This window comes from Pelobates fuscus, chromosome 4, assembly GCF_036172605.1.
Source record: "Pelobates fuscus isolate aPelFus1 chromosome 4, aPelFus1.pri, whole genome shotgun sequence".
NCBI classification, from domain to species: Eukaryota; Metazoa; Chordata; class Amphibia; order Anura; family Pelobatidae; genus Pelobates; species Pelobates fuscus.
Genome location: NC_086320.1, coordinates 186908621 through 186927877, shown reverse-complemented (window position 1 = coordinate 186927877; position 19257 = coordinate 186908621). Strand labels below are relative to the sequence as shown.

The window sequence follows — 19257 nt, the reverse complement described above, 5'->3', positions numbered from 1 at the left end:
CTAATTAACACACAAGAACTTTTTTTTATGATCCCAGCCTGCCTCAGAACTCACTATAATGTTTATATGCCCTTGCTGTTTTAGTAATATTCTAGTAATGTCCGTCTCTATATTAGACAATTAAAAATTAGGAATGACACAATGATGTGTGAGAAATGTATACTGTGTGGTATGGGTAGCTGCATGCAATTAGTTAAGTTCACTATGTTTTTCCTAAAGAACTCTTAGTTTACAGGGATTATAAAAACATAATGCAAATTGTAAGTCAAAGCAACTTGAGGATTCAATAATGTTTTACATTCATGAAAGACTTAGTTGTAACAGGAGGGCATAGTTTGTTTTCTATTTTTTTTCTTTTTATTTATTCCTTTCTTTATAGAAAATACTTAAACATTAAGGAACAGAGGCATGAATGCATGTGACATTATAATGGTACTTTTTGTCAGTTGCTTTCTCTATGCGATAAGTGTACATGTATACATATGTTCAGATGTACAGATGTTTACTGTGAGATATGTGTAGCAGAGCTCCCTGTACCCTGGCTGGGTACCTCCGCCCAGTATCGGTTCCTAGCAGGAACTGGGGAAAACTGCTGCCCCAGTCGCAGTGGTTTGACTGGGGTCCTTCTGGAGCTTTTCCACCCAACTAGCCTGCAGCTCTCCATCCAGGCAGGTATTGTCCCCTCTGCCTACTCCACTGCTGTCCTTCTTCCAGGTAGGTATGCCCTCAATGTGATTTATATTGCCTTTACAAAGCACTTGTGGCTCTCAGGCCTAGATCTCTTGATTTATCCCAGGGCTAGAGGGATCATGCAGCCAGCCAACAGGTACGACAACTCTGTGGCTGGGATCCCTAAAAATCTACACGGGACACTGTTCCAAATGGTACTAACATATACAACTTTATTTTTTTCTTGGGGTTGGCCCAAATGCTCCATACATGTAACTTATGGTGACAATTCAATAAAAATACAAATAATCAAAACATCCTGTAATACTTGTGGAAAAGTTATTTGGAACTCACTCTCAGGTCAATGAAGAGATTCAATACTGTCACTTTAAGAAAATAATATTTATTGAAATAAAGCTATTTTGCTTTGGCAATATTCTGTTGTAATAGGATTCTAAAATGATAATGCATGAGCAAAGATAATCTTGAAGGTAATTGCTTCAATCTGAAAAAACTTTTGGCAAAATTAAATTAAATAAGGCAACTCCTTAATTAGGAACATATAACAAAGTACTTTTAACTTCAGCAATAATAACACAAAGCTCATTCTTCTTAGAAAATGAAACAGAGTCCTTTAGGTTCTGGCAGGAGTAAATAATGAATAGGTCTTGTTAGGAGATGAGTAGCTGAATCCCAGAAGGCACACAATTATATTCCTTCGTATCCTTCGCAATAACTTCAGGTGCGAACCAATTAATAATCCCAAGAACTGGAGAACTTATTTTGCTTACTGTGAATAATGGGCATTGAAGTCCTTTCCAGAAGAGGTGAGGGTTATGGTTCCTTGAAGTATGTAGAGGAATAGGAAGGTGGTGATTACTGTTCCGAAGTATGGGAGTGGGGAGGTCAGCGTAGTCAGGAGAAAGCCAGTGGATTCGTACACAGAGAAGTCAGCGTTGTCAGGAGTAAGCCAAAAGGTTTGGTTCACGGAGTAACTGGTGGTAAAGCTCAGACGGCAATCTGCAACAAAGTAGCAAGTATGCGAGACGCACAAATTGATTCAGCAATCTTGATTAGTTCTCGACTTCCTTTTCAAAGGGAAGCGTGTGACATCAGACGCATGGGTGGAGTCAGATCGGCGAAACCCGGAAGTCGTACGGGTAACGCCGATCAGAAAGGAAGATATGGGGGATTCCTGACACATATCAGAAAACATACATGGAATTATATTAACACAATAACATATCTACAAAGGGGTGGGGAAGTCAGTAACCAACACAAAATCTGTCTCCTGCCTGCAGAATTAGCAATATGCAAATGTACCTGACTATGCAAATTAAACAGCCTTGCTATTCAGGTAGTGCATATTGCTGTTGCTACCAATAGAGGACACTTTACAGGCCCCATAGCTAAATCCACCAGCTGGTAACAAGCATCAGCAGGACAGGAGAGCACACAAAAAAAATAACAATATACTTCTTAATTTTTTTTGGAAATCATCATTTGCTTTACTGCATACCTAATACCTAAAATACATAATCAAGACAAAACTTAATCTGGCATTTCAATAAATAAAGTATTTCAAAATATATATTCAAGACAGCTTAGTTTGGGGGGCGTTGTTTAGCAAGCATGAGCACAGCTCTCTGTGGAAAATAGAACAACTTTAAAGCTTTTTTAGCAACTCTGCAGAATGCTCCCTCTACCTACTCAAAAATCCTTCTTGAAAAAATTCTTCCACGACATATAGGGCCCATCCGAGCTATCCAAGATAATGCCAGCCATACAACCACGTGAGAGCCCACCAGTGAGTCCTGTGGATTTTGAGACCTTGGTCATGGATTGAGATCTCCGCTCCATTCTGCTACAATTGTCTTCAAGCTAATATGCTCGACAATTTGGAATCCAGCTTCAAGGACAAGGTAATCACCCACAGCAATGACTTGCACCATCTGGAATCCAGGGTGCAAACACTGGAGGGCAAGAAAGAGACAACAGCCTGACACCTACAAGTGATGAGTGACCATATGCACAAACAGGTAGTTACACATATGTCATTAGATAGGAGATTAGATGATTGTAAATAGTTACCTTATTTACTTTTGTTTATCTATACTGCTTGGTCATACATTTTACTGATGTTTTTCAATATACTAAGGTGATTCTTCCTAATTATTCATGGTCATGGCCCATACATGATTTGTGTCCCTAAATGACAGGGGTGGGGGAGGAAAGGGGGAGATGGGGAAGCTGGCTAAAAGATGTAGCATTTACCTTAGGGAATTCATTCACTCTCAAGCTGAAATTTGTTTTGAACATTTTTGAGCTGACATGGCTCCTAGCACCTCTCCCAGGCGTACAATAGTAATGACACACAGGCAAAATCCTGAGGGGTTAATATTTTGTTTTCCAATCACACCCAGTGCCTCTAATTTACACATTGGTCCAGTGCAACATCACTAATGCACATCCTACATACCAACGAGCCTTACACATACAGCTTGCCCCTACTGACTGGATTTTTATCTTTCAAAAGATAATACCATTCACTGTTAGCCTTATTAAGCAGGAACCTTTTATAAGAGAACCATCAGATGATATAGAACCCCTGCCTTTATTAACTGCCTTTATTAACTCTGTTTTTCCTACTGTTATTAGTTTTTGCTGGAGATGTCCAGCAGAGGTGAGCACCCTTGACAATATTTGGTTGGGTTATTCATCTATATGTCTATTTTGGGAATAGGATATTTGGCTTCTGTAAATTATTTTACAGTTCTGCTTCTTCTTCTTCTTCTTCTTCTTCTTCTTCTTCTTCTTATTATTATTATTATTATTATTATTATTATTGCCATTTATATAGCACCAATTGATTCCGTGGTGCTTTACAACTGATTGTAAATAGTTATCTTTTTTACTTTTGTTTATCTATACTGCTTTGTCAGACATTTTTACTGATGTTTTTCAATATACTAAGGTGATTCTTCCTAATTATTCATGGTCATGGCCCATACATGATTTATGTCCCTAAATGCCACTGGAGGAGGAAAAGGGGGAGAGGGGAGGCAAGCTTGCTAAAAGATGTACCATTTTTCTTAGGGAATTCATTCACTCACAAGATGATATCTGTTTTGAACAAGAGACCCATTTTAGAGCTGACACAACTCCTAACATTATATCTAGGCACCTCTCCCAGGCATACTATAGTAATGACCAGTGGTGTATTTTAATATGGTGCTGCTCTAGGCATGAGAGATCTCGGGCACCCCCTAATTTAAATGTACCCACCCCTTCCTGTTAACTTACACACATTTTGACTGACAGACATGAACCAGCACACACTCTCAGATACACTGACATACACACACATACTCACTGATTTTACACAATCTGACACACATACAATTATTTAGACACACGCTGACAGACGCATACTCACTGACAGATGCAGATACACACATTCACTGGACACACACACATTCACAGAAACACACACACACACTCACTCTCATTCACTGACATACACACACATTCACTGAAACACACACACTCACTCACATTCACTGACACACACATTCACTGACACTCACACTCACTCACATTCACTGACACTCACTCACACACACACACACACATTTCCCTACACTCACAATTATTATTATTATTTTTTAAAATTTAAGTCAACCCAGCCTCCCTATGTTTGGGATAGCTGGGTGGATTTTTCACCTGGGGTCCAGAGGGGCTGCTGGGCAGGAAGTTGGGCAGAAGTGCAAGTGGGCAGGCAGGCGCTCTAAGTTTTCAGTAAGGGAGCACTTTCCCCCTGAGCTCTCTGCTCAGCTCCCTCGCGCACCGCAGAGTGATGCCGGGAGCTGGAATATGATGTCATATTCCGAGTCCCGGCATTACTGCGGGTCGTGCGAGGGAGCTGAGCAGAGAGGTCAGGGGAAAGTGCTCCCTCGCCGCCCAGCCTGGAAACAACTGGCCGCCTGTCCCGGGGGAACCCAAAGGTGGCCAGCTGGTCAGCTCTTGGGCTCCCATAAAATGAGGCAAAAGAGGTATTTGCCTGGGCATTTGGGGGCGGCTTTTTTGCCGCCTCCTGGAAATTGCCACCCAAGGAAAATGCCTTGTTTGCCTTGCGGTAGACACATCCCTGGTAATGACACACAGGCAAAATCCTGAGGGGTTAAAATTTTGTTTTCCAATCACACCCAGTGCCTCTAATTTACACATTGGACCAGTGCAACATCATTCACATCCTACATACCAACAAGATAAGAGGGGGAAATTTTACTAAAATAGGACAATTACAAGTAAACTTACAGGAGCGATAGGTAGAAGAGGACCCTGCTCAAACGAGCTTACAGTCTATAGGAGGTGGGGTATAAAACACAAATGACAGGAGATTGCAATTGTCACGATCCCGGGGAACCCAACACGCTAACACACACACAGACACACACACAGAAAGTGTGCTGTACCGGTCCTTAGAGTGGCCGGGCTAAGCACACAAAGAATAGTCAGGAGACAAGCCGAGTAAGGGGAACCAGAAAACAGAATAACGAGAAACAAGCCGAGGTCAAAGGGTAGGAGAAAGTCACAAAGTCAGTATAACAAGCCAGAGGGTACGTAACCAGAAAGCACACGTTCACAATCAATACTATAAAGCAAAGACCACAACAGGGCACAGATAGACAGGAAAGGTAAGTATTTAAATCCTAACCTGAATCCTGATTGGCTAACCACCAATCAGTATTAACAAACACACGTGGGGGATATCTATACCCCCCACTGTGTTTGTTGCACTGTAGCTTTAACGCCGGGTCACGTGAGTGACCCCGGCGCTTAGATAATAGTGCCGGCTCCCAGCGTGCAGCGTTAGACATGCTGCCGCTGGGAGGAGGAGAGGAGGACGCGAGCGGCGTGTCAGGAGGAGAGGACGCCGCTCGCTTAACGGTAAGGGGAGAGGGGACCGCGGGCGGCGACGGACCGAGGGTGAGTGCTGCGAGAGGATTGCAGCCTCCCCTCACCGCTGCCCGCGGAGCCCTGACATAACCCCCCCCTCGAAGACCGCCCAGGGGGCGGGAAGCCGAAGGCTTCAAAGGAAACCGCGCATGAAAGGAGCGGATCAAGGAGGGGGCGTCCAAGTCAGAGACAGAAACCCACGACCGCTCCTCCGGGCCATAACCCTTCCAATCGACCAGATACTGCAACCGACCTCGAGAGAAACGAGAATCAAGGAGAGCAGCCACCTCATATACGTCACTAGAGACCGCGCGGAGGGCATCGGAACGCCTGAGTGTCAGGATCGGGACAGGGATCCAACACGCAGAGTACAAAGAGTGGAAAGGTACGTATACCGGGCCTTAGAATGGCCGGACTAACGTACCGAGAGTAAAGAATAGTCAGAGACAAGCCGAGGTCGAGGGAACGAGAAGACAGATAAGCGAGAGACAAGCCGGGTCAAGGGATAACAGAGAAGCAGGGTAGTACAACGAGCCGAGTCAAAACCAATAGAGCAAACTAGAATACCAGAGCACTGAGTGACTAGACAAGCTAGAACCACGACAGGGCAATGAGCTGAAGTAAGGAGTAAGCTTAAATACCCTGGCTCTGGATGGAAATCACGCCTCTGACAAGTACCGATTGGATATCGGACACTTGAGTGACAGATCGCTCGTGATAGCGTCATGACGTCACGTATTGAGCGTCCTGCTAGAAAAGGACGTGGATTCCTCGCGGCCGGTGTTTAAGTGACTGGATGAACCGCGAGGAACGGAGGAAACCGCTCGCCTGGACGGATACACCACCAAGTCTCTACCTCCCTTAGAGGTAGAGGCCTCAGGTACCCTGACAGTACCCCCCCTCTCAGATACGCCCACCGGGCGGAATGAACCGGGGCGAGATGGGAAGCGGAGGTGAAATGTTCTGCGAAGGCGAGAAGCATGGACGTCCTCCTGAGGTACCCAACTCCTCTCCTCAGGACCATATCCCCTCCAGTTGACCAGATATTGCAATTTTCCCCTTGAAATTCTGGAGTCAATGATGGAGCTGACCTCGTACTCTTCCCGACCTTCCACCTGAACAGGACGAGGCGAGGGGACCTTAGAGGAGAATTTGTTGCAAATGAGGGGTTTCAACAAGGAGACATGAAAAGAGTTAGGAATGCGCAAGGCAGGTGGCAGAGCAAGGCGATACGCAACCGGATTGATACGAGTGAGAACCCTGTAAGGGCCTATGTAGCGAGGAGCAAATTTCATGGATGGAACTTTTAGGCGAATATTCTTAGTACTCAACCATACCCTATCCCCAGGAACAAAAACAGGAGCCGCTCTTCTATGTTTGTCAGCGTGTTTCTTGAACAGCGAGGAACTATGTAATAGAATTTGCCGAGTCTGATCCCATAATTTCTTCAGGTTGGCGACATGATCATCAACCGACGGTATCCCCTGAGAAGAGGAAACCGAAGGAAAAATCGAAGGATGAAAGCCATAGTTCATGAAGAAAGGGCTAGAGCGAGTTGAATCGCAAACAAGGTTATTGTGTGCGAACTCCGCCCAAGGAATCAGACCGACCCAATCGTCCTGGTGTTCGGAAACAAAGCAACGCAGATACTGTTCGATCTTTTGATTAGTACGTTCAGCAGCTCCGTTAGACTGAGGGTGATAGGCAGAGGAGAAGTTCAATTTGATGCCCATTTGAGAACAAAAGGATCTCCAGAAACGTGAGACAAATTGAGAACCTCTATCAGAAACAATCTCTGAAGGAATCCCATGTAGGCGAAAAACTTCTCTCGCAAAAATCTCCGCCAATTCAGGAGAAGTCGGAAGTTTAGGTAATGGCACGAAATGGGCCATCTTAGTAAATCTATCCACCACCGTGAGAATAACAGTCTGTCTTTTGGAAGCAGGCAAATCAACGATAAAGTCTATGGACAAACAGGACCAAGGTTTCTCAGGAATGTCCAAGGGGTGTAACAGGCCACATGGGGATGCATGAGGTAGTTTAGTCTTGGCACAAGTCTCACAAGCTGCGACGAACTCCTCAATATCTTTTCGAAGTGAAGGCCACCAGAAATCCTTGGATATCAGAGAGTATGTCTTGCGAATACCAGGATGACCAGCTATTTTACTTTCATGAAAACATTGTAAAAGCTCCAGTTGAAGTTCAGGAGGAACAAAGTTTCTTCCCTCAGGAGTGTTTCCGGGAGCTAGATGTTGTGACTTCAAGATCTGGTCAAGTAGCGGAGAATGAATTTTGAGACTGGTATTAGCAATAATATTGCATTTGGGTACAATGGAAGACAAAAGTGGTTCAACTGAAGCAGAGGGTTCATATTGGCGAGATAGCGCATCGGCTTTAGAATTCTTTGACCCAGGTCTGTAAGTCAGAACGTAATTGAAATGGGTAAGAAACAACGACCAACGAGCCTGCCTGGAGGACAGGCGCTTGGCCTCTCCGATATAGGACAAGTTTTTGTGGTCTGTCAGAATGGTAACAGGATGTAATGTACCTTCCAATAAATGTCTCCATTCTTTCAAAGCCTTGATAACCGCTAGTAATTCTCTGTCACCAATGTCATACCTGCTTTCAGTACCGGTCAATTTTTTAGAGAAAAATCCACATGGATGTAATGGTTTATCAACACCCAACCTTTGAGATAGAACAGCACCTAAACCAGTCTCTGATGCGTCTACCTCGAGCAAAAAAGGCAGAGAAGTGTCAGGGTGAACTAAAATTGGAGCGGAAGCGAAAAGCTCCTTGAGAGTCTTGAACGCAAGGAGAGCTTCAGTAGTCCAATTCTTAGTATCAGCCCCCTGTTTGGTCATGTTAGTGATAGGTGCAATAATGGAAGAATAGCCCTTAATAAAGCGCCTATAATAATTGGAAAAGCCAATAAATCTCTGTATGGCTTTAAGACCTGTGGGTAAAGGCCACTCTAGAATGGATTGGAGCTTATCCGGATCCATCTTAAATCCCTCCCCAGAGATCACATAGCCGAGAAAGGTTACCTGGGTTTGATCAAAGCTACATTTCTCCAACTTGCAGTACAAGCCATGCTGGAGAAGCTTGTGCAAAACCCTCCTGACTTGCTTGTGATGAATCTCAATCTCACTAGAATGAATGAGTATATCATCTAGGTATACAATGACGCACTCTTGCTGAAATTCCCTAAGAACCTCGTTTATCAGATCTTGGAATACCGCTGGCGCATTGCATAACCCAAAAGGCATAACAGTATATTCATAGTGACCATATCGAGTATTGAATGCCGTCATCCACTCATGTCCCTGCTGGATTCTCACCAAGTTATATGCCCCTCTGAGGTCTAACTTGGTGAAAATTGTAGAGCCCTTCAAACGATCGAAGAGTTCGGTGATCAAGGGAATCGGGTAGGCATTTTTAATGGTTATCTTATTCAAGCCTCGATAATCAATACAAGGTCTCAAAGAACCATCTTTTTTTTTTAACAAAAAAAAATCCAGCCCCGGCAGGGGAGGAGGACCTCCTGATGAATCCCTTGTCTAAATTCTCGTGAATATATTCCTCTAGGACTGAGTTCTCCTTTATAGATAATGGGTATACATGACCTCTGGGAGGCATGGTACCAGGGAGTAGGTTAATTTTGCAATCAAAGGACCTGTGTGGGGGTAAGGTATCGGCTTTCTTTTTGTCAAATACTGCCTTTAAATCTAGATACTGAGGCGGAATTTGTGTCTCTGTAGGATTGTCAGAGGTATTCGATGTATTAGTTAATCCAAGAGGTAAGACCTTCCGCAAGCATTTTTCTTGACAATTCTCTCCCCACGAAACTATCTCCCCTGATTCCCAATTAATAATAGGGTTGTGTCTCCTCAGCCAGGAGTACCCCAGGACTATGGGAATAGACGGAGAAGAGATGAGCATTAAGGATATATCCTCTTTATGCAGGATGCCAACAGTCAAGTTAATCGGTATGGTCTCATGGAAAATAACAGGCTCAAGTAACGGTCTACCATCGATGGCCTCGACAGCCAGAGGTGTCTCTTTTAACTGGGATGGAATAGCATGCTTGGCAGCAAAACCCTGATCTATAAAGCTCTCAGCAGCTCCAGAATCGATTAGTGCCATAGTCTTAACTACTCCCTTCTCCCACTTTAAAGAAACGGGTAACACAAGCCTGAGCTCCTTGTAGTTGTGAATAGAGGACAAAGTAGAAACACCCAAGGCCTGTCCTCTAGAGGAACTTAGGTGCGAGCGTTTCCCGAACGATTGGGACAATTTAGGCGTAAATGACCCCTGACTCCACAATACATACATAAACCCTCCCTTCTCCTGTACTGTCTCTCCCTTTCAGTGAGATGAGTACTGCCTATCTGCATAGGTTCAGGAATACGTAAGTCTTCGAACTCAGAGATTTGAAAGGTAGGCGCTAGTTTAAAGGAGGGTCTACGGGTCCTATCTCGAGTGTTCTGCCTCTCTCTTAAGCGTTCATCAATACGAGATATAAAAGAAATTAAATCCTCCAAATTTTCAGGGAGTTCTCTAGTAGCGACCTCGTCAAGAATTACATCTGATAACCCATTCAGAAACACATCTATATAAGCCTGTTCGTTCCACTTAACTTCTGCCGCCAAGGATCTGAACTCTAGTGCATAATCCACAAGTGTTCGATTGTCCTGTTTAAGGCGCAACATTAATCTAGCTGCATTGACCTTTCTGCCAGGAGGGTCAAAAGTTCTTCTAAACGCAGCTACAAAGGCATTATAATTATAGACTAGTGGATTATCATTCTCCCATAAAGGATTGGCCCATCTCAAAGCTTTTTCAAAAGAGAAGAGCAAAAATAAAAAGAAAAATTAGTATAGCCATACCAATCTGCATTAAAGCCTTTTGCCATCCTGTCATCCAACCAAACCATCTTTCCCAGGGATCTTTTATCCCAGAATTCCTTTTTAACTCTTCAGACAGGTCATTTAATTTTTCTATGGCTAGTGTGACTTTACCATTAGGCCCTGTCGTAATGTCAGGATCGGGACAGGGATCCAACACGCAGAGTACAAAGAGTGGAAAGGTACGTATACCGGGCCTTAGAATGGCCGGACTAACGTACCGAGAGTAAAGAATAGTCAGAGACAAGCCGAGGTCGAGGGAACGAGAAGACAGATAAGCGAGAGACAAGCCGGGTCAAGGGATAACAGAGAAGCAGGGTAGTACAACGAGCCGAGTCAAAACCAATAGAGCAAACTAGAATACCAGAGCACTGAGTGACTAGACAAGCTAGAACCACGACAGGGCAATGAGCTGAAGTAAGGAGTAAGCTTAAATACCCTGGCTCTGGATGGAAATCACGCCTCTGACAAGTACCGATTGGATATCGGACACTTGAGTGACAGATCGCTCGTGATAGCGTCATGACGTCACGTATTGAGCGTCCTGCTAGAAAAGGACGTGGATTCCTCGCGGCCGGTGTTTAAGTGACTGGATGAACCGCGAGGAACGGAGGAAACCGCTCGCCTGGACGGATACACCACCAAGTCTCTACCTCCCTTAGAGGTAGAGGCCTCAGGTACCCTGACACTGAGAGAGCCAGAGAACCGATTACAGAGCAAGGGCTTCAAAAGGGAGGTGTGAAAGGTGTTAGGTATGCGCATGGAAGGGGGCAAGGCCAGGGAGTAGGATACAGGATTCACCCTACGCAACACCTTATAGGGACCAAGGAACTTGGGCGCGAACTTCATCGAGGGAACCCTAAGGCGGAGATTCCTAGAGGACAACCAAACCCTATCACCCGGAGCATAAGAAGGAGCCGCACACCTACGACGATCAGCAAACCTCTTTTGAGTAGCAGCAGCACGACAAAGAGCAGCATGGACCTGATCCCACATCTTCCGTAAGGAGGCGAGGTGCTCGTCCAAAGCGGGCATTCCCTTGTCGGAGAATACACCGGGAAGGACAGCGGGTTGGAACCCATAAGCCACCATAAAAGGACTTGCGCCAGTAGAAGAATGAGACACAGTGTTCCTGGCAAACTCAGCCCAGGGAAGGAGACGGGACCAGTTGTCCTGGTGTGCATTCGTGAAACAGCGTAAATACAACTCCACAGACTGATTTGCTCGTTCGGCAGCTCCATTAGATTGCGGATGATAGGAGGAAGTAAACGATAAGGAGACCCCCATCTCAGCACAAAAGCCTCTCCAAAACCGAGAGACAAACTGAGGGCCCCTGTCAGATACGATATCTTGTGGTATACCATGCAAGCGGAACACTTCTTTGGCAAACACCTGAGCCAACTGAACCGCAGAAGGTAGCTTCTTAAGCGGAATGAAGTGCGCCATTTTGGAGAACCTATCCGTTACAGTCAAAATTACTGTCTGCCCATCAGATGAAGGAAGATCCACAATAAAGTCCATGGATAAGTGTGTCCACGGTTTCTTGGGTACAGATAGGGGCATAAGGAGTCCCAGGGGTTTAACATTAGGGGACTTACACTGTGTACAGACACGGCAAGCCTGCACGTAATCTACCACGTCTTTTTTGAGTGAGGGCCACCAAAACTGTTGGAGAAGACCCTTGTAAGTCTTGGTAACCCCTGGATGACCAGCCGTTTTGGCTGTGTGAAATAAAGTCAACAACTTCTTTCTGTCTTTTACTTTCACGTACAGCTTACCAGTAGGGGTCTCAGAGGGTGCTTGGGGTTGGTATGACTTGATACCATCAAGAAAAAGAGACGAGATAACCAAACGGGTAGTAGCTATTATATTAGTTGTGGGTACAATGGGCTCAGGAGTGGAGGTAATAGAATCTACAGGTTCGTACTGGCGGGAGATGGCATCAGCCTTGACATTTCGATAACCAGGCCTGTATGTGATTATGTACTGAAAACGTGAGAGAAATAAAGACCATCTAGCCTGACGAGAGGATAACCTCTTAGCATCTGCGATATAGGATAGATTTTTATGATCGGTTATAACCAAAATCTTGTGTCTAGCTCCCTCTAACAAGTACCTCCATTCTTTAAATGCCATCACTATAGCTAATAATTCCCTGTTCCCAACGTCGTAATTCTTTTCAGACTCTGACAAGCGTTTTGAAAAGTAACCACAGGGAAGGAGGGGTTCGTCATACGATTGTCTTTGTGACAACACTGCTCCTATACCTGATTCAGAGGCGTCTACTTCCAGTACAAAGGGAAGGGAAGGATCAGGATGGTGTAACACAGGGGCAGTGGCAAATGCCTTTTTTAGAGTCTCGAAGGCCACAATAGCATTAGGATTCCAAACCCTGGGGTGTAAACCCTTTTTTGTCAGTTTAGTGATAGGGGAAATAATGGATGAGAAGTTTTTAACAAACTTTCTATAATAATTGGCAAACCCTATAAATCGCTGTATTGCCTTAAGTCCTTGGGGAAGAGGCCAGGACAGTATAGCTTCCAATTTTGAAGGATCCATGCTGAATCCTTGTTCAGAAATAACATAACCCAGGAATTGTACAGAGGTTTGGTCGAATAAGCATTTCTCTAATTTACAATAAAGACCATTCTGCAACAACCTTTTAAGCACCATCCTAACATGAGTATGATGTGTCTTCAAATCTGGAGAATATACAAGTATGTCATCTAGGTAGACTACAGCACAGACATGCAGTAGATCTCTAAGGACATCGTTTATGAGGTCCTGAAAAACGGCAGGAGCATTACACAATCCAAAAGGCATGACCAGATACTCGTAATGCCCACTACGCGTATTGAACGCCGTTTTCCATTCATCATTCTCCTTAATACGAACAAGGTTATAAGCCCCCCTGAGGTCTAGTTTAGTAAAATATCTAGAACCTTTGACACGATCAAACAATTCGGTAATGAGGGGAATCGGATAGGCATTTTTAATCGTTATATTGTTTAGGGCTCTGTAGTCTATACACGGTCTCAAATCGCCCTCCTTTTTTGCCACAAAAAAGAAACCAGCACCAGCAGGAGAGGAGGACCTTCTAATAAAACCTTTACTTAAGGCCTCTCGTATGTACTCCTCCATGACCTGGTTTTCTTTCTCAGAAAGAGGGTAGACCTTACCCCTAGGAGGCATAGTACCCGGTAATAGGTTTATGGCACAGTCATACTCACGGTGTGGGGGTAGCTTATCTGCCTCCCTTTTTTCGAAAACCAAAGCAAGGTCTGCATACACAGAAGGGACAGAAACAGAAAGCGGTTTAGCCGTGGGCACGTTAAGTAAACAAATGGGACGTACTTGGGCCATACAGTCTCGTTGACAAGATTCCCCCCAGGAGAGTATGTCTAAACAACCCCAATCAAGTACTGGGTTGTGTTTCACTAACCAGGGAAAACCCAGAACTATGGAAGCAGTAGGGGAGTCAATTATTTGGAAGGTTAACCTTTCCTTGTGTAAAGCACCCACACACATCTCTATATCTTGGGTCTCATGGGTCACCAGAGGTTTCTCAAGGGGTCTACCATCTATGGCCTCAACGGCCAAGGGTGTGACCTTTTGGATCAAAGTCAAGGCTGCGGTTCTGGCAAAGGTCTCATCCATAAGGTTGTCAGCCGCACCTGAATCCATCAAGGCTTTAGTTGTTATGGTGGTTTTATTGACCAAAAGAGAGACCGTAATAAATGGTCTGGAGATGGACACATGAGGGGACAAAGTCATAACACCCGAGGCCGACCCCTCTCTAGGCCTTAGGTGCTGGAGTTTCCCTGTAATTTAGGGCATGTATTACAGTGGTGACCCCTCTTTCCACAATAGAGACATAACCCCTCCCTTCTACGATACGTTCTTTCAGCCTCAGTTAACCCCGTAGCACCCAATTGCATGGGTTCGGGGGATGGTTGCCTAGGAGCGGGTAACGCTAGTAATGCAGTACTGGGTAGAGCAGGTAACACCCGTGTATCCAGCCGTCTTTGACTACGTCTCTCTCTAATGCGGTTATCAATAAGGATTACATAGTCTATAATATCATCTAGAAGGACAGGCAGTTCCCTGGATGCTATTTCATCCAGTATGTAAGCGGCCAAACCCTCCTGAAAGGCTGTTACGAGGGCGTCGTTATTCCAAACCACTTCAGCTGCTAGAGTGCGGAATTCGATAGTATAATCCGCTACAGATCTGTTACCCTGTCGAACCCTAAGCAGAGCTTTGCCAGCAGAGGCAACCCTACCGGGTTGATCAAACGTGCGTTTGAATGCGGACAAAAAATCCGCAAAGGACATAGGAGACATATTTTCCCACATGGGGTTTGCCCATGCTAAAGCTCTCCCAGACAGGTGGTTTATCAAAAAGGCAATTTTGGATCTGTCGGTGGGATAGGAACGTGGATTCATCACCAGATGGATGTCAATTTGATTGAGGAAACCACGACACAATGCTGGGTCACCACTATAGCGCTGTGGCGGTGTCATATGGACTACATGGGCAGGAACGGGTACTGGAGTGGCAATGGGTTCGGACACAGCAGCAACCGCCTCCTGGACGGCAGGCTGCAGGTGTGCAGTACGAGCCAGTATGGTCTGCAAAGCTTGAGCAAACTGATCCATACGGTGGTCCAAGCCATCCATTCTAGCCTCCTGATTAACTAGGAGCTGTGGTATGTCAGCAGGTTCCATTATGGCCCTGTTGTAATGTCACGATCCCGGGGAACCCAACACGCTAACACACACACAGACACACACACAGAAAGTGTGCTGTACCGGTCCTTAGAGTGGCCGGGCTAAGCACACAAAGAATAGTCAGGAGACAAGCCGAGTAAGGGGAACCAGAAAACAGAATAACGAGAAACAAGCCGAGGTCAAAGGGTAGGAGAAAGTCACAAAGTCAGTATAACAAGCCAGAGGGTACGTAACCAGAAAGCACACGTTCACAATCAATACTATAAAGCAAAGACCACAACAGGGCACAGATAGACAGGAAAGGTAAGTATTTAAATCCTAACCTGAATCCTGATTGGCTAACCACCAATCAGTATTAACAAACACACGTGGGGGATATCTATACCCCCCACTGTGTTTGTTGCACTGTAGCTTTAACGCCGGGTCACGTGAGTGACCCCGGCGCTTAGATAATAGTGCCGGCTCCCAGCGTGCAGCGTTAGACATGCTGCCGCTGGGAGGAGGAGAGGAGGACGCGAGCGGCGTGTCAGGAGGAGAGGACGCCGCTCGCTTAACGGTAAGGGGAGAGGGGACCGCGGGCGGCGACGGACCGAGGGTGAGTGCTGCGAGAGGATTGCAGCCTCCCCTCACCGCTGCCCGCGGAGCCCTGACAGCAATCAAATAAAGTGGTAGTAAAGCAGAGCTGGAGGAGAGAGTAGAGTGCTGCCCTTTAGGAGAGAGCAAGAGACAGGTATGTGAGGTAGAGGTTACTCTGGGAGGCCATATGCTTTTCTAAAGAGATGGATTTTACGGCACTTTTTAAATGATTGAAGACTAGGGGAGAGTCTGATGGTAGTAGGCAGGCTTTTCCATAGGAAGGGAGCCACCAGTGAGAAGTCCTGCAAGTGTGAGTTGGCTGTACAGGTGCGAGCAGTGGACAGGAGAAGGTCATGGGCAGAGCGGAGAGAGATCAAGAAGGGGCATACCTATGGATCTGTGAAGAGATGTAAGAGGGGCTAGAATTGTTCAATGCTTTATAGGTATGGGTTAGTACTTTTAATTCTTAACTAAATTGAATTGAATTTTTAACTTCTATTCATGTTGCAGGTCCTGCTAGGATGTCCTAATTTCTTTACAGACATGCATAAGCAAAAACTTCAGTGGATACTGTTGGATGAGGCAAATGCTCTAATTCACTCTCACTGGAGATGATCCCATATTCCTACGTTAGAACATTCACAGTGGAGCTAAATAAATCTATGAAAGAGATCCACTGGACATTCCTGGGGAAAAATATAAATACTCTAAAATATGGGCCACTTGGATTGACTACTATAATAAGTTGATTGTAACCATGCAATTCTAGGAACCCAATAAAATACTATGCTTATCTAGCCCCGTCCACAAGATCATTCTGGTGAATAAGCTAGCATCCATTTCCACACATAGTACAATCATCTAGTGATTAATCTTTTGATTTAATATATTCAATGTTCAAGCAGTTGACCATTTTAGTTGTATTTAGTTGTATATGTACTTGTACATGTGCACATACTTTGTCTACTGATTTTGGCCTGAGATATGATTTTTACACCGGGCAGTAGCATTACGTGCAGCTATTTCTGTGCACATGCGCATACATAAGGGTCGCTGTATTTGACCCTGATGGCCATATTGTTAGTGGAGGGTTTGAGTGTAGGTGCAGATGTGAGCATATTTTCTTTGTTTTTATGTTGTTTTTAAGCTATTAAAGAGTGTCAAATTTGACCTACCATACTATCTACAGCTGTCCCTTGTATTGCAAACTCAATTTGAATGTTATCCCACAATCTAAAGTATAAGCCAATTTACGCTTACTGTGTGTTTCACTTGTAGAATAAAATAGTTTTACATATAAAATTACTTTGCAAGTGCTTTCTGATGCACACCTGGTACCCACGGTATTTTGGTTTTATTGCATTCACATATCCTGGGTCTGCATGTTTGGGATTTATCTCTCCAATATGGAGGCTCTGATGAGAAGCATGAGCATGCATACCTTCCAATAGTTTCATATGTGATGAGACCATTTTGATTTTGTGGTCATGTTCTGCCAACCTGAGTTGATTTTATAGTGTTTCATACCTGGAGATGCCAGGGAACTATATCTGGCAAGTGCAGCCTGAGCATATCAATAAACATGATGAATGCTTATCTGGTCAATAGGAACAAAAGGAAGTTCAGCATTGCTCTAAGCATAGTCTGCACTGACTACATTTACACTTCAATTAGTTGATTGTAACCTTGAAATTTTGGAACCCAATACTATACTATGCTTATGCAGCCCAGTCCACGAGATTATTCTGGTTAATAAGCTAGCATCCATTTCCATACATAGTACCATGTGATTAACCTTTTGACTAAATGTTCAAGCAGTTGACTATGTTAGTTGTACTTAGTTGTATTTAGTTGTACATGGTTGCCAAGGTTTGTGATTAAGTGGCTACTAAAAATTACTGGACATACCCTATTTTAAATACCCTGGGTTATCTATGTTTGCAAATAGTATGCCATTATGAAGTTAATTTTCATTCCTGGGCTGCCATACGGTCTCAAAGGCAACTTAAGCCCAGCAAACCAATCTGGCAAATTTCAATGTGTAAAAACTGAAAAGAAGTGAGACCTATATTTGACCCTGTAAGTTTCCAAAACTCCATATAATATTTACATGGGGGGTACTGTTTTAGAGCAGTAAAACAAAATGGAAATTATATAATCAGTGAAGTTGTTGTATGAAAAATGCAAAAAAAAAAAAACAAATATTAATGTTAACGTTTGCCAAAGTTTGTGACTAAGTGGCTACTTAAAAAGACTGGACATACCCCATTTTGAATATCCTGGGTTGTCTACTTTTGCAAACAAAATGCTATGATTTTATTGCAGTAAAAGCTAACAATATTATAACATTCACATAAAATGCCACGCAGAACAAAGAAAATAACAAAATGTCTTAATTTCTCACACTTTTTTTATATTAAGTTATGTTTCATGTGTAAATAAAATAATATAATATAAACAAAGCTTAGTTCACAACTTGTCAATTTATTTATATTTATTAATACTAATAGGGATATTCCCTTATGTCCAAAACTATCCAGCTACATACAGGGCCATTTGGACAGCAAAACTGGAACATAGTTCAACCTATTCAACATCCAAATGGGTGAATTTAGTCTGGATGGCAGTGTGAGGGTTAATTACAAACCACAGTACCACAGTAAAAAAAAAAAAAAAAAAACATAAATATTGGGATTCAATAGTGCCCTTTTATTACTATAAGCGTGGTTTAAAAGGGATGTGGGTGCATGTCTACTTATAGTGTACAACTGTTGCTGCCCAGTTACAAGAAAGGCCCCAACTCATAGGATGTGACCTGTTAAATAACAGTGGGCATGATATTATCCCTGACCTCCTATCTGTGGGCATCAGGTGGAGACATTAAAAAATAATAATTGGGTGGGGAAAGAACACTAGGGCTGTCTAATAAAAGAAAAGGAGGCACATCCGATAGTGCAGATGATGAGGATGATGAGGAACCTAAATGTAATATTCAGGGAGAGACCTAATGTCCTAAGCCTGGTCCCCATACATTGTTGGTGGGTTAGGGGGCCTCATTATAAAAATAACAAGGTCTCACCCACCGCCAAGGGGAGAGGGGATCCATGGGCAAGAGGAGGACACTTTGTTCACCCACTTATATTATACTAGCCCCCCACCTCACCATTATTTATTTTATTGTCCCCCACAAAATGCCCATATGTAGTGGGACTATTTCTCCCCCTACAGGATGTAGCCTTTCTAGCGACTGGGAAGTCCAGTTTCTAATTTTACCTCCTTAGTGACCAGACCGTTTTTCAATTTTCTTACCATTAAGGACCAGGGCTATTTTTGCATTTCTGCAGTGTTTGTGTTTAGCTGTAATTTTCCTCTTACTCATTTACTGTACCCACACATATTATATACTGTTTTTTCTC

At 44.0% G+C, this 19257-nt stretch overlaps 1 protein-coding gene across 1 annotated transcript in view; it reads right to left on the bottom strand.

Annotated features, from left to right (window-relative positions):
- The window catches only part of LOC134608749 (cadherin-9-like), a 338385-nt gene that overhangs the window by 123203 nt on the left and 195925 nt on the right, over positions 1–19257 (bottom strand). The window lies entirely within an intron of this gene.